The sequence below is a fragment of the Anabrus simplex genome, chromosome 1 (genome assembly GCF_040414725.1).
Source record: "Anabrus simplex isolate iqAnaSimp1 chromosome 1, ASM4041472v1, whole genome shotgun sequence".
In the NCBI taxonomy this organism is placed as follows: Eukaryota; Metazoa; Arthropoda; class Insecta; order Orthoptera; family Tettigoniidae; genus Anabrus; species Anabrus simplex.
Window position 1 is genome coordinate 142,026,769 of NC_090265.1, and position 14,705 is coordinate 142,041,473.

General features: G+C 43.9%; 1 protein-coding gene across 7 annotated transcripts in view; it reads right to left on the bottom strand.

Moving 5' to 3' along the window:
- Positions 1–9,639, bottom strand: part of LOC136884987 (klaroid protein) — a 184,206-nt gene extending 174,567 nt beyond the window's left edge. For 6 of the 7 annotated variants that reach the window (XR_011019001.1, XM_068230421.1, XM_068230418.1 and 3 more), the window contains exon 1: positions 6,185–6,794. The gene's annotated coding sequence lies outside the window, so the exon portion shown is untranslated. Of the gene's footprint in view, positions 1–6,184; positions 6,795–9,615 lie in introns of those variants that run through there. The other variant, XM_068230419.1, reaches the window with a different exon arrangement.
- Between the last annotated feature and the right edge of the window lie 5,066 nt (positions 9,640–14,705).

The following is a 14,705-nucleotide window of genomic DNA, read 5'->3' on the forward strand; positions in this document are numbered from 1 at the left end:
ATAGGGCTCCATTCAGCATCGCAAGAAAGGAGCTACTAGTCCCCCTCACCGCGAAGAGGATCTTCAATTGAAGAGGGTAACCAAGGTTAGCCCCCTACAATTGTAGAAGCACACACGAGGGGGTATTCACGCTGAGTGAAATGGCAGTTTAGGGGAAGGCCTAAAATTAAATTATCAAATATTTGTGTTATTAGTGGTCCTATTGACGAATAGCATACAACTAAATTATATATTATTAAATTTACGATCATTTATGTCATACATTTTTACTGTATCGGCTATGATAACAGAGATATTCATGAATTTGGATTTTTGTTGCTAAGTCGATATCAGCGCCGCCACGAGAAAATGGGTAAACAGAATTTAAGGAAAATCGGTATGTGAAGTCGAGGAATAAGGAATAAGGAATTTTATAAGACACCCTAATATTACAGAGTCGAAAGAAAACTGTACGTAAAGGCCTACAATACAGAAAGCTCGTAACATTTTTCAACAATAACATTACATTGACCATTGTTTGTTGTGCTTTGTGTCTCTGTTGCCGCTCATCTCCGATGGATGGGATTACTGCTGTATACCAAGATTTTTTAAAATTTGCTTTATGTTGCGCCGACACAGATAGGACCCATGACGACGATGGGATAGGAAAGGGGTAGGAGTGGGAAGGAAGCGGCCCTGGCTGTAATTATGTTACAGCTCCAGCATTTGCCTGTTGTGAAAATGGGAGACCATGGAAAACCATCTTCAGGGCTGATGACAGCGCGTCCCTAACTGCATGGCCAACTCGCCCAGTCATACAGAGTATAACAGCCTGCCTGAATATTGGTGGGAAGTAGCTGGCGAGTTAGATAACTTTCTTCTTTAACATGTCATTCCTTTGTTTCATATATTTTCTGATGCTACTGGTACATAACACACTGGTTCATCATAGCATTCGAGCTATTCAATCCCTACTTTGAGGCACTGGTTGGAATGAGCAGTGTGCATATTTAATGGAATAAATGTTCACGGCTGTCTGCGGTCTGGCTATTCCAGCACTGGAACTTTGAACTGTTAGATCGGCACCGTAGTACTGTTCGTTGAAAGTGAGAAAATGTGCGGTTTTTCATTTGATCGCATATTTTATATGATAACATTGCTTTTAATCGCTACATTCCTACTGACGACTTCAGGTAGGAAAACCACAAATACAGTCTCTGAGAATCCTGTAGAGGAGCACATAGTAATCAAAATACTGAAGACAATGTCCATGGGTTATGTCTTTTGGAAAAGAAAGGATTCTGAGTTACACTGACTGACAGAGCAAATGCAACACCAAGAAGGAATGGTTCGAAAGGGATGAAAGTTGGGGAAAAAACAGAGACAGCACGGACGAATAATTGATGTTTATTTCAAACCGATATGCAGGTTACACAATGCGCACGGCATCGACTCAGTAGGATGTAGGACCACCGCGAGCGGCGATGCACGCAGAAACACATCAATGTACAGAGTCAACAAGAGTGCGGATGGTGTCCTGAGGGATGGTTCTCCATTCTCTGTCAACCATTTGCCACAGTTGGTCGTCCGTACGAGGCTGGGGCAGAGTTTGCAAACGGCGTCCAATGAGATCCCACACGTGTTCGATTGGTGAGAGATCCGGAGAGTACGCTGGGCACGGAAGCATCTGTACACCTCGTAGAGCCTGTTGGGAGATGCGAGCAGTGTGTGGGCGGGCATTATCCTGCTGAAACAGAGCATTGGGCAGCCCCTGAAGGTACGGGAGTGTCACCGGCCGCTGCACATGCTGCACGTTGCGGTGGGCATTTAACGTGCCTTGAATACGCACTAGAGGTGACGTGGAATCATACGCAATAGCGACCCAAACCATGATGCCGTGTTGTCTAGCGGTAGGGCGCTCCACAGTTACTGCCGGATTTGACCTTTCTCCACACCGACGCCACACTCGTTTGCGGTGACTATCACTGACAGAACAGAAGCGTGACTCATCGGAGAAGACGACGTTCCGCCATTCCCTCATCCAAGTCGCTCTAGCCCGGCACCATGCCAGGCGTGCACGTCTATGCTGTGGAGTCAATGGTAGTCTTCTGAGCGGACGCCGGGAGTGCAGGCCCCCTTCAACCAATCGACGGGAAATTGTTCTGGTCGATATTGGAACAGCCAGGGTGTCTTGCACATGCTGAAGAATGGCGGTTGACGTGGCGTGCGGGGCTGCCACCGCTTGGCGGCGGATGCACCGATGCTCGCGTGGTGACGTCACTCGGGCTGCGCCTGGACCCCTCGCACGTGCCACATGTCCCTGCGCCAACCATCTTCGCCACAGGCGCTGCACCGTGGACACATCCCTATGGGTATCGGCTGCGATTGGACGAAGCGACCAACCTGCCCTTCTCAGCCCGATCACCATACCCCTCGTAAAGTCGTCTGTCTGCTAGAAATGCCTCCGTTGACGGCGGCCTGGCATTCTTAGCTATACACGTGTCCTGTGGCACACGACAACACGTTCTACAATGACTGTCGGCTGAGAAATCACGGTACGAAGTGGGCCATTCGCCAACGCCGTGTCCCATTTATCGTTCGCTACGTGCGCAGCACAGCGGCGCATTTCCCATCATGAGCATACCTCAGTGACGTCAGTCTACCCTGCAATTGGCATAAAGTTCTGACCACTCCTTCTTGGTGTTGCATTTGCTCTGTCAGTCAGTGTATTTGTGAATTCTATGGAAAACAAATGTCTTACACATCCTGAGAGAGAAAGAAAGGAAGAAGAGTTGTATCAGAAGAGCGGCGTATGCTGGGATCAAGACGTGGACTACCACTAGACTTAGGTTACCACTTTTTGATAGTTGGTTTAGTGAAGGTCAAGCCTTCTGAGCTGCAGCCAATAGTAACGGAGTAACCTGCTGTGTTGACAGTGCTGTTTCACAAGCTATTGCCCTGGCCTCTGCTACTGTCATTAATCAACACCTGATCGGTGGAGTGGTAGCCTAAGGGTTAGCAGATTAAAGACCGGCTTTGTGGCGAAATGGATAGAATGCTTGCCTTTGGTCTGATGGGCCCCGTTCAATTCTCAGAAAGAACCAACCAACCAACCAACCAGAAAGAGTGCATTTCATTTTAGAAGATCAACCTATAAAAAGAAAACTTATTACTCCTATACACTGGCGGTGGGCTATCAGGAGCACATGAGCACATGAACACCCAGTTTTAATACATCTTTACGCATTCGAGGATAATTTAAAACTTTCCTTTCTTTCGACCTGATTTTGACAATTGATCCACTTATATCAAAGCTCCGTTACACCGACAGTTGTTCGTTTTGACTGAAAGTGCAGTGAGCACACTGGATAATGCCCTATTGTGCCGACGACCATACGCGTGCGCAGAGCAGATGACGTTATGGTTTATGCACTGACATTCCCATTAGCGAGGAGCACGGTAAGGTACGTGTCTTGCCGTCTAGAGCCACTCTCAAACCAGTAGCAGTATTACAGTTGACCACAAGAGTCCGCCATCTCCCCTATTACAGTTAGCCACAGCCTCCCAGGAGTTACTATTGCATTACATTACTGGCAGATTTCGCTAGTAATTCTGAATAGGCATTTTCTAGCTTGATGTGAACAGGTGTTTGTAATCGCGGGAAGATGTTTGTTTTACCTTGTGACTGGAAAATATTTTCAAGTGAAATTAATTTGAGTGTTGTGTTTTGCTTCTGTTTGTTTGGTTTGTAACCATGGTATTCTTTGTGTAAGAGGAAATGAATTATGTTCAGATAATTTTAACCAGCAAAATATTAACCTATCAGGATAAGTTAGAAATTAAAAGACTTGGACCGGATAGACCAGATTTTATTATCGAAAAAGTTACAAAAAATGACAAACACGAGTATAGGCGTTAGTTTAAGAGAGAAGTGTACGAAACACGCAAGTGGCTCTGTGGATGTAGATCTAGGAATGCGCATTTTTGTTTGCCCTCTTTAATTTTCAACAAAGAAAGATGTGTATGGAATGTAGCTGGGTGCACAGACCTTGCTCATTTGAGTGGAAAAATAAATGAACATGAAAATTCTCAAGCACACAAAAACGCGAGTATTGAATTCTCTATGCTAGTATTGTCTATAGTTTCCAAGATGAGAATAATTAACATGTTATACAGTAGAACCCTGATTGAGATAATGTGGAGACTATTGGGGTCAATTCGGAAACAATTATTTTAAAAAATTGACTGGTAAATGTGCTACACATTATTTCTATCCTTCTCGTCATACCGAGATGAACTTCATGCTATTTAAAAACCGAGAATAGTGCTTGCATCCTTCAGTGTTCGCAGTACAGTAAAGTTATTATGAATTTTACTTTTGTTCTATATTAACACAGCCAGCCCCGCGGTGTAGGAGTAGCTCGTCTGCCTCTTACCCGGATACCCCGGGTTCGATTCCCAGCCAGGTCAGGTATTTTTACCTGGCTTTGAGGGCTGGTTCGAGGTCCACTCAGCCTACGTGATTATAATTGAGGAGCTATCTGGCGGTGAGATGGCGGCCCCGGTCTAGAAAGCCAAGACTAATGGCCTAGAGGATTCGTCGTGCTGACCACACGACACCTCGTAATCTGCAGGCCACCGGGCTCACCAGCGGTCGCTTGGTAGGTCATGGGGTTTGGTTTTGTTCTACACTAACACCCAGGTGAACTACTTACTATTTAAAAACCAAGAATAGTGCTCACATCCTTCAATATTCGCAGTGTAGTTAAGTTATTATGAATTTTACTTTTGTTCTACACTAACAGATTAGTCTAGTATAAAATGTAACCTCGGTTGCAGGGGTTACAGCATATTATTTGTAAAAAAAAGGAACCGCACAAGGAACTTTTAGTGAAATGATTTATGTACCTATGTTATTTTTTTGCTGATTTGAGACATAAACAAAAATGTTGCTGTTAACCCCCTAAAAATTTTGTCACGAGCCGTCACTACTCCTATAACAGTATCCCTGCAGTGTCTTTCTACAAGGGTGTAGAACCAAAAGAGTGAAATACCAGCACTCTGTTGTCTGTATAATTAAGTCAGAAGTATGAGGTGAGGAAGTATATACGATGAGGAATGCATGTGTCAATTTGGAAACTTCCGGAGAACTTTGAGTCTTTGAGCTATCTCTCCTTCGTTAGCAGTGGCGATCTGACGGACCGAAGCCTAGCACACCTAACCCCGTGGTCCCCGCACCTAGGGAACATACAGCATCAAGCGATGCAAGGTGAGGGGAGGGGAGAGGGGCGCAGTGGCTGGGTTGCAATATCTTTCTCTGATGCCTTGCACTCAGAAATGCGAGCGACGTTTTATCTCATTGCGTTTGAGTTTTGTAAATGGACAATGTGCCAGATGCTTACAACATAAAGTGCTTTATCCATCATTCTCATTTGAGGTTAGGGCTTCAATAGCCTTGGTAGCCCTCAGTATATGCCAATGGCATATAGTAGTGATTAGGACATTCATCAAACCAAAACCAAACCCCACGGCACTTAACGCCCTTGAAAGGGCCTTGGCTTTCGAGACCGGGGCAGCCATCTCACCATCAGATAGCTCCTTAATTCTAATCACGTAGGCTGAGTGGACCTTGAACCAGCCCTCAGGTTGAGAGAAAAGTCTCTGACCTGGCTGGGAATTGAACCCGGGGCCTCGGACGAGAGGCAGGCGTGCTAACCCTACACCACGGGGCCGGCACGATTAGGACAGTCAGTTTGTGTAAATACATAAGAAAAGGGACCAGCAGCATATAAGTCTTTTCCTATTTCACCTACCTACCAACATATTACAGAACCCTGCAACTACAATAACTTACCCAAATATGTTATATGTTATATGTTATCTTCAAGGTTCATAATGGATAATATAAGAATCTTGAATAGGTAGGCCTAAGTTGCGTAAGAATATCCAGATGCATTAGAAAACTTGAGAAAATAAGTTAGTTACTCTTCAATCAGGACACGAAAACACACTAGTTCATCAGGGTGATACAATTTCTCACTGAACAGTGGTTTACATGGTCACACTTCCCATAATGTTGAAGGTCATATCTTGGCAGAATAAAATCTGATAAACAGACTAAAAACTCATTATTAACAAGTACGAGGATTAGGAAAGAATAATTACTTTCACACCTGGTAAGCGCGATGGTTTCTACCATACTTACAACTGTCATTTTATAACTTCTACAGTTTCTACACACGTGTGACAAAACATTTATTAAAATTAGGAGGAATTCATTTGGGGCTGATGATCTTGGTGTTTTTCTCATAAAAGATCTTGAATTATAAAGGTCCATCGTAAAATCTTCAGAATAAGGATATAAGTTAACACAACACAAAGCTAATATGAGTAGTCAACAAAGAGACGGCAGCTAATGGGTGGTGTGAATAAAAATTAGTCTAAGCGAGTGAGCGTGTGCTCGCTGAGTGCCTGAGTGTCTTCCTGCCGATGAGCTTCCACTCAGCATTTGCGGTGAATAAAAATGTAGGGCGGAAGCACAGTATACACTCGAGTGTCTGGAGCAGCAACTCAGTGTCACTGATCAAGGTCGTGCACGTGCCATGTATAAAACACCTTAGACTGCGATAACACTTCGATGACTTCCGGGTAGTTCAATGCTTAACATGGTAGACGACAGTATGGAATTCCAGTCCGCTTTTATCTCCTTTTTAAAGGAACATACAATTATGTTTTGTTTTTTTGTTTTTTTGCTGGTGGCTTTACGTCACATCGACACAGTTAGGTTGTATGGTGACGATGGGACAGGAAAGGGCTAGGACTGGGAAAGAAGCGGCCGTGGCCTTAATTAAAGTACAGCCCCAGCATTTGCCTGGTGTGAAAATGGGAAACCACGGAAAACCATATTCAGGGCCACCGACAGTGGGGTTCGAACCCACTACCTCTCGAATACTGGATACTGGCCGCACTTAAGCGACTGCAGCTATCGAGTCACAATTACCGGATAAGAAGCACAAGAAAACAAGTGCAATAAATGAAGTTCAGTGTGAACTACTTGGTAAATTTAACTTAAATATGTCCGCCCAACAACTATCTGACTGGCTGAATGGTTAGCATCGAGGCCTTCGGTTCAGAGGGTCCCGGTGTGAAGGGGATTTTAATCGCCTCTGATTAATTCTTCTGGCCCGGGGACTGGGTGTTTGTGTTTGTCCCAACACTTTCCTCTTCATATTCACACAACACACTGCACTGCCAACCACCACAGAAACACGCAATAGTGATTACATTCCTCCATGTAGGGTTGGCGTCCGGAAGGGCATCCGGCCGTAAAACATAGCCAAATCCACATGTGTGGCACAATTCTCACCCGCGACCCCAAAAAGGTGGGTAAAGCGGTAGAAGAATTTCCGACCAACAAGTGTTCGTAAAAAATTACAAAACATGAAAACAAGACTGAAATATAAAGTAGAATTAAAGCGTATGGGAAACAAATGCATATCGTAAAAATGATGGGAGAAGCGGCTGATGATTCTGATGGAGGGGGAGAACAACCCTATCATCGGCCGTCTGAAAGGTAGGAAATCTTAGCCTGAATATTACATTAATAAATTGAGGAAAATGAATTATGATGAAAATAATATATATTGACAATTGAATATAATTTTTAAGGAGCCAGATCTGAAGGACGGACGAGTTGGCCGGGCGGTTAAGGGCGCGCAACAGTGAGCTTGCATCCGGGAGATAATGGGTTCGATCCCCACTGTCGGCAGCCCTGAAGATGGTTCTCAGTGGTTTCCCATTTGAACACTAGGCAAATGCTGGGGTTGTACCTTAATTAAGGCCGCGGCCGCTCCCTTCCTACTCCTACGCCATTCCTACCCCATCGTCGACAGAAGATCTATCTGTGTCGGTGCGACGTAAAGCAAGTTGTAGGATCTGCAAAAGTTGTTATCTCTTCGACTTCCGACAGAGGCGTCATAACTCCGCAAACATTGGAGTTTCTCCAAATTCGCGAGTCATAGACAGAGTCAGGCCGTGGTACATCGACACTGGTTGAATTCTTCCTTTCCATTGCAAGTGGCCTGTACATTAATGTTAGGGACGCCTTTTCTGTAAATGTAGTCATTCCCATAACGTGTGGCTTGTACATTTGTACATGAGTACAGTCTGCAGTTCCGATAGCATAACGAAATTAAAAATGTTCTTGCCACTTAGCCTGTGCTTCCTGCATCTCAGCAACATTTATTGGAAATTTTATCCAATAATCTGCTTTCATTTCTATTGAAGTCAAAACCTGCGAAAATGTTTTTGACACGGTGCTCCGGCTTACACCGACGTCTTCACCAACTCCACTCTGAAATCCTGGGTCACCAACATAACGCAAGAAGATTCTCATTTTTTCTTCGTTTGTTAGTGCACCACCTCTTGCTTCTTCGGAATGCCCAAGGAAATGCTCCGCTAACCATTTAACATGTTCCTTACTGAACCTATATAACACTTTGTAATCAAGTTGAGATGATTCTCTGCGAAGTTTATATAATTTCCTTTTCCATTAACCACTGTCATAAACTCTGCCATGGTACTGAACTTGACACTATCGCTTTGAGTCGCCTACTGAACTAGCTCAAGGAAATACGAGCAGGCGCTAACGGAAATGAGTGCCTGCTTTATCTTTATTCACCAGAAATCTAAAGCGCCCGCTCTGCTACTCGAGCGACTGAAGTGCGTGCTCAAGGTCACAGGTCTGCTATGAGTGATGGCTTCCGACGGGCGGTTTTTATTCACCTCATTGCGAGTGCCTGCTCTAAATTCGCGAGTAAAGAGTGCGTGCTCATTTTTATTCACACCACCCAATGTCACTAACAGTCAGTAGCGGCGATTAGGGGAGAGGAGGCTAGAAAAACATTACATTTTTATTCCATATTAGCCGGCTGAAACTAAAAATTATTAAAACAAGCGATTTGTACACGCCCTGTTGTCTTGTCAGCTAATTATTTCCTTTATTTTCTTTAATTATTACCAAAATTATTAGCGGAAATACGATCATTCGTCGCGACTAACCGATTTCTACAGTGCCACAGCGGACACTTCGCTTCATTGCTTGTGCTGCGAGGAAGGGTAGCAAGGGTATATTTGTTTTGCCGTGCGCATTCGTCAGTCTGGTAGTTTCTCTAGTGTCAGTTTCTTAGTGTGTTGTCAGATACTAGGCGATTTTTAATTGTATAATCACGCCGGACTTCTATTTAATTGTGGTACGGTACATGTGTATTATTGTTTTGGGCGAAAGATTTATTGTATAGGCTTCGTATTGAATCAAAATCTCAAATATCTTATTACTGTACCGCAGTTACGTTGGTAAACTGTCTACCTTTACCTCTCTGTCGAAATTCCTATAAACCAAGATACCGTACTTTTTGTTATCTGTGCATTTTTGCCCTCCCCATCTATTTCTAAATCCCAATCGCAGTTAGCCTACTGCCAACCGTTACGCTACGGAGGCGGGCAACAACAGATGAACTGCACTCTTTGGAGGATCAAATCATAGTTACATACAGTATATTTACACCATTACATTATAAAATAAACACGACATTACCACCTGATACATATACAAACAGCATAACTGACGTCACCTACCTGTATGGATTGTCTTTCCTCAATACTCCACTTCGCAATAAATATTTACAGAAGAGCTTCAGCTTCAGTATCTTGAACCATTCCATCTGGACACGAACTAACTTTTTCTTGTTAGTTGTTTAACGTAGCACCGACACAGACAGGTCTTACGGCCTTCTAGGAATCGGAAGGAAGCGGTCGTGGCCTTAATTAAGGTACAGTACCAGCATTTGCTTGGTGTGAAAATGAGAAACCATGGAAAACCATCTTCAGGGCTGCCGACAGTGGGGTTCGAACCCATTATGTTTCGGATGCGAGCTCACAGGTGCGCGCTCCTAACCACACGGTCAACTCGCCCGGTGACACGAACTAACAGCTGCCCAAATGTCATCTATTGGCGTCCTATTTTCTCAAGGTATTTCAAGGATATAGGCCCTAATCAGAAATATTAGACTTCCTTTAAGAAAAAGGAACTGATTTTTAACTTCATTTGGCTATTTAAAAACATCCAAACTTTAGAAACACTCGAAGCAAATACTAACATTTCAGGTATCTGATAAATCCACCAACATCAAACGATGTTCTAACCAATTATTTCTGTGGTTATAATCAAATGTCACCAATCGTCCCATAATACGAAAATATTGCATGACATACCTCTTACCCTTGAACACACACAGCGACCCCATTCACTCCAACTGTGTAGCATATACCGGTACAGACTAAAAGTGCCGAGACGATGTGACAGTTCAGGAAATAGATCAAAGAATATGGGCAAAAGATGTCACTACAGCGTTACAAATCAGGAAGATACGTTAGTTCCGCATTTGGAGAATTCCTCTATTCCTTCCTTCCCTGCTGAAAGATCCCGCTTACGCAACACTACAAAATCAAGCTCTTCGTATTGATTATATCCTTGTCTTCGTTTTATGTTTTATCGGTAATATGGGAAAACGAAAATGAGATAATCCAGTTACCATAATTCAGAGGAACACACGTGTCAAGTATCGAAATGAACGCTTGATTTTATAGGTGGTCAAAAAACAAAAGACTGAGTGCAAGTTCCTCGCATTTAATATTTTATTAGACTTAATTTGAATTAGTTTCAAAATATATTTCAGCTTATGCAGAGAGATATGTTTAAAAAATCGATTTAAAAAACAGCCGATAACTTGATTGTGGAAGTTAATAAGCCCCAAGCCGAATCACTTCCTACAAGTGGTAACATGCTTTTTGCCATATCTATATAAATACAATTATAATTTAGTCCATACACTTCAAATTGTTGTCTCATACTTCGTTTCTATTTCGGATTAGGTACACAAAAGGAAAAAGTGGGTTCAGTTCAATTTTTGTCTGTTTGTTACGATAGTGGATAAAAGCTGAACAGAATTTCTCCTTACGATGTCATGGGGGGAAAACTGAACAAAATTTCTCCTAACTCGGTAATTTTAAGTTCAAGGATAGCCAGGTTGTGTACTAGATTGCATATTATTTGATTAGTACACAGTGGTATAAGAATATTTAAGTGGCCAAAATAGGAAATGGGCCGTGCGGTTAGGGGCGATAGGGGAGATAGTGGGTTCGAACCCCATTGTCGGCAGCCCTGAAGATGGTTTTGCGTGGTTTCCCATTTTCACACCAGGCAAATGCTGAGGCTGTACCTTAATTGAGGCCACGGACACTTCCTCACTTCCTCCACTCCTAAGCCTTTCCTATCCCATCGTCACCATAAGACCTATCTGTGTCGGTGCGACGTAAAGCCAATTATCAAAAAAGGAAATGTCAAATTTCTCCATTTTAGCTTTATCGAAAATGTTAATATGTATATAATAGCCACCACCACCACCCCATGGCACTACAGCCTTCAAGGGCCTTGGCCTATCAAGCGACCGCTACTCAGCCCGAAGGCCTGCAGATTACGAGGTGTCGTGTGGTGAGCACAACGAATCCTCTCGGCCGTTATTCTTGGCTTTCTAGACCGGTGTATACTGTATAATAACCAGTTGAGTAAAATATAATTTTCGATCATTCACATTGAATGCGGTTTTTTTTTTTTTTTTTTTTTTTTTAATTTTACAAAGTAAAACAAAGCAACTCAAGGTTCACCCGCCACCACAACAAATGACTACTTCGGCACTAGACGGAATGTTCTACGTGGCAAAATAACGAGATCATCAACCTCAGAGGGACTATTTTTTTTTTTTTTACAACCTCGAAGAACGTGCGAAGTGCAGATGGAAAGAAGCATTTTAATAACTGGGCGTAATTCATGCTCGCGTACGATAGGCTAGACATGGTATCCTATGGATCTTCCACTACCTCTGTCGTTATCTTGTGCACCGAAATACGTTCATTTTGCTTCCATGAACACTTACGGTTAGACTTTCTATAATTTTTGAGAGTCAGTTACTGTTTTATGGGTAATTAACGGCATTCAAGAAAGCGTCTCTTCATTTAATATATAGATGTAAAGAACAAAGCAGACATGGTTGCAATTTCACGTCATTGTTGATCTAGTGATCGTATTCACGGTACGTAAAGTAGTCACTATCTGGAATCCGAAACATAGAGATGTTATGGGATTCGAAAGCAGGCCACCTTGGCGAGAAACCAATTACTTCAGGCACCTATCACGCCCAACGTACAAAGCAGCTATGATTATAAGTAAACAGCACATTCAAATAATGAATGTAGAAAGTAGGATTGCGGAAGGAATCCAGCCAGCCTTTAAGGATGAGGACTCTCAACATACAATACATAAACATACGGGGAGAATACGCTGCGTATTTAACGTGGATAATAAGCAAAGGTCTACTTTTAAGTATGGAGACGTTGCGAGATTATGGTTCGTCATTTTCTTGTACTTCAGTAGCAGTGGCGTATACTGAGGACTACCAAGGCTATCGGTGAAGTCCAAATCTCAAATGAGAACAACGAAATGAAATGGGAGTGTCCGAGGACAAGTTCGGCTCGCCAGATGCAGGTCTTTTCGACTCCCGTAGGCGACCCGCGCGTCGTGATGAGGATGAAATGATGTCGGGAATCGAACCCGGGACCCCTGCGACCAAAGGCCAGCACGCTAACCACTTCGCCATGGAGCCGGACATGAGAACAATGCAAATCTAAAGCACATTATAATGTAAGAATCTGACACACCGTCCGATTTACAAAAGCTGAAAGCAATGAGAAAAAACGTCGCTCTATTTCTGAGAGCAAGTCATCGGAGACTGACATTGTGCAGCCCCGACACTTCTCCCCTCGATTCACCTCGACTCATCTCGCGCGGCTTGTTGCTCATGGTCTGACAGGTTTGGGACATGACCTCGCTAAAGCGGATTGAAAAACCCCGCTGAACGTGGACATATCTTCTCAGCAGCATCTCCAGTGTTTTTTGATCGGCCGAGTGGCTTCACATCTCCAATAAGAGCTCCCGCCGACCTGAATCAGCAGATCGGCCGACTCCTAGTTGGAAATTAGCCTTCCCGATACCTAAACCATGACTACCACCACTACCACCACAACGACTTCGGCCCTCATCTTTTCCTCTCACCCTATGATGACTATTACGTCTTCCCATCCTACACCACTTATGTCTGCGTCTCTACCCGTGCCACAAACTTTTCCTCAGATCAGTGCACCACCTCTTCGCTTTCTGCGCCGCCGTTCACCACCTGTTTCTTCGTCTGCACAGCCACCAACTACGACACCGTCAACTCCAGCCGCATCAGAATTGGCCGCCGTCAACCAGCATCACCGCCATCACCATCAGATACCAACAAGTCTTCAGTTACGTCGTTCGCGGCGTCGACCCACTCATCTCCGTAACAGAACTCCAACGTCAGCTACGCCTTCACGCCATACCAGTTCGGAGGGCGTTTCGCATCTTCAACTCCACCGACCCAACATACTTAATACGCCTACAGCTACCCACTGCAGCAGCCGTCGAACATCTCATCGCCACAGGTGTCCCTATCTACGGTCGCCTCCATAACGCTGAACCCTCTCGTTCCCCTCCACAATCTAGACATCCCCTCACCACACCATGTCGCCGCACCCGGCCTGATCGTCCTCTTTTTCAATCACCCCACAACGTCCGTCCACCTTCTCCCCCAATTAATATCTCCTTCCCACCGCCGCTAACACTCGAACATCTCCGACACCTCATAACCATACTGTATCACATCGCCTCCACACTTCACCACCTCACCCTTCCCCGCAACTTCCATTTAAGCACTCCCGTGTAAACGTCTATTTCTTCCCTTCTCCCTAGCCAAGAAACCCTATCTTCACTTCTCAATAAATATTCACACCGCTTTACGGATCCTCTTCATTCAGCCACACCGTACTGCTCTCTTCACATCTCCCGGCCCGACAGAAAGCGTCACTCTCTAGGGGGCCCGTGGACAGTGTTGCCAACTTATATTTTCAAGATCCGCTAAATACTACAAAAATCCGCTAAAATTCCGCCAAGAAATCCGATCTCAAATAATAATAATAATAATAATAATAATAATAATAATAATAATAATAATAATAATAATAATAATAATAATAATAGTGCATAGCCTCTCGAAAGGCTTGATGGTGACCTAATGAGGATGAAATTCATCGCGAGCAGGTCATAAACACACAGCTTCCAAGCCAGGGGACTTAAGAGTACGAGAAGGTTGATTCTGAGAATTAAACTGGGGCCATCGGATCAAAGGCAAGCATTCTACCCATTTAATCACAAAGCCGGACTTTAATTCGCTAAACCCGAGGCTACCATTTTCACTAATCAGGTGTTGGTATTGGTAGTGGCAGAGACCAGGGCAGTAGCTTGTGAAACAGTCTTGACAATGCAGCAGGCTACTCCGTTGATTCAAAACGCTTACGGCTTGACCTTCACTAAACCAACTATCAAAAAACGGTAACCTAGTAGTAGCCCATTTCTTGATCGCAGCATACGCCACTGTTCAATAGATATCTGAATTATTTCTTTCTTTCTTTCTTTCTTAATCCGTTTACCCTCTAGGGTTGGTTTTTCCCTCGAACTCAGCGAAGGACCCCACTTCCACCACCCCAAGGGCAATGTCCTGGAGCGATAGACTATGGGTCGGGGATACGAC